The sequence below is a fragment of the Poecilia latipinna genome, unplaced genomic scaffold (assembly GCF_001443285.1).
Source record: "Poecilia latipinna isolate Pla-1442-1.1 unplaced genomic scaffold, P_latipinna-1.0 Scaffold819, whole genome shotgun sequence".
In the NCBI taxonomy this organism is placed as follows: domain Eukaryota; kingdom Metazoa; phylum Chordata; class Actinopteri; order Cyprinodontiformes; family Poeciliidae; genus Poecilia; species Poecilia latipinna.
Genome location: NW_015113435.1, coordinates 77,177 through 78,784, shown reverse-complemented (window position 1 = coordinate 78,784; position 1,608 = coordinate 77,177). Strand labels below are relative to the sequence as shown.

Genomic DNA, 1,608 nt, shown 5'->3' with positions numbered 1-1,608 from the left:
TGGGTTTCTCACTTGTACTACTTACATTGGGACTTTGAGCCTTCCTGACACATGAACATGCTTGGGTCACAGTTGTTGCATCATGTTTTGATGTCGCTGCCCCTGCTGACCAAAAGGATCCCCACAGCATGATGCTTCTACCACCATATTTACGAAGTAGTTGAAGCTGCTTGGTTGCACTTAATTTTATTCAGGGGTATATAGACACCATAAGCTCTTTGGTGAAAATAATAATAATAATAAAAAAGGAAAATATTTTTTTTTAAATATAATTTATTGACTTACAATTTAAAAAATAAAAAAGAGTAATTTTACACATCTAAAGTAATGACTCAAACAACGTCCTTCTTTTCCCCTTCCTGCTCGTTGCGTCGCGCCCCAGCTGTAATCCCGTTCCTCGTTACCAGGAGGCGGCCCTGCGCGCTGTAGTAACGCGTTACCGGTTAGCAGTGGCCCTGTTGAGCAGATGTTACCGTCAGAGAGACAGAGTTGCTGCTGCTGCAACAAGAGACAAGACGCGTCTTGGATCACAAATAGGAGGGATGCAGGGCGCATGCGCAGTGCGTTCCGTTTACTGTAGGATATTCACCGTGGAGGAAGAAAAAAAGCGAGAGAGAGAGAGAGAGAGGGAGAGAGGGGGGGGGGCAGGCACCAAATGTAAAAAAAAAACTGCTAAAAACCCGACGTGTGCAATGTAAATAACCAACCGGAGGGACACGAATTGGGATTATCAACAGGTAGGAGTTTGATTGATCGTGTGATCGGATGTCTGTCTTCTTCTCTGTTTTCTGTTTCTTTTTTTTTTTTTCCCTCTCCCCCTCTGGCCCTGTCTTCTTATGTGGTGGCAGCGATTCTGGTCAATTCATAGCGGAGCCTTGGAAATGATTCTAGTCTAATGGATGCGCGAATCATGCGGGATGCGGAGATTATTGTTCCGTTCTGATGAAAAATAAAAAAATAACACGGGAATCTATTGGACGTTAAGAGGACGCAATTCAAACGCGTAAGTATAGACCCAAACGCCTTTGTGTGTAATCGAATAAGCTGTAAACAATGCGAAAGTATGTCAGGTCGTTATTACTAGGCGGCTTGTTTTTTTGTTGTTTCTCCCGAGCCGTGTCGGTCCATCTCCATCAGCGGACAGCAAAATTCTATGGCAAAATGGATCATATCTGTCCGCTTTAACTCTATGCGAGATGTTGAGGAAAATGGTGGTTTGGCTCGATGGATCCATTAATGAGAGCAGCGCTTATTAGCGACCCCGTAATCCCTTTAACCTTTTGATAATCGGAGGAAAACAGAGGGGGGATGCTTTAACGTTTATGTTGCACGGTGCGTAAATGTGCGGGGCGAGGCGTCGGTTTTCTATAGCGAGAGCCTTCCTCTGTTCTGCGGGGAAAGTGTAGGGTGTGATCAAGAACAGCTTATTTTTTTTGTCTGCATTTGTCTTTATGTTTCACAGTTGCGACGAAAACGCACAACCTCCTCCCTCCCCCCCTTCCCACCCCACCTCCCTTACCCTCAACCATAAAGGGAGGAGGGGGGGGAGAGTGAGCTGAGGGGTAGGGGGTGGGGGGGGGGGGGGAATGGGAATCCAACCCAAACCCT

The 1,608-nt window shown here is 46.0% G+C and overlaps 1 protein-coding gene across 2 annotated transcripts in view; it reads left to right on the top strand.

Moving 5' to 3' along the window:
- The first annotated feature begins 462 nt into the window (after window positions 1-462).
- gpr85 (G protein-coupled receptor 85) overlaps window positions 463-1,608 on the top strand; it is a 7,728-nt gene continuing 6,582 nt past the window's right edge. Inside the window, exon 1 of one of the 2 annotated variants that reach the window (XM_015047303.1) lies at window positions 463-737. The gene's annotated coding sequence lies outside the window, so the exon portion shown is untranslated. Of the gene's footprint in view, window positions 738-769; window positions 1,004-1,608 lie in introns of those variants that run through there. The other variant, XM_015047304.1, reaches the window with a different exon arrangement.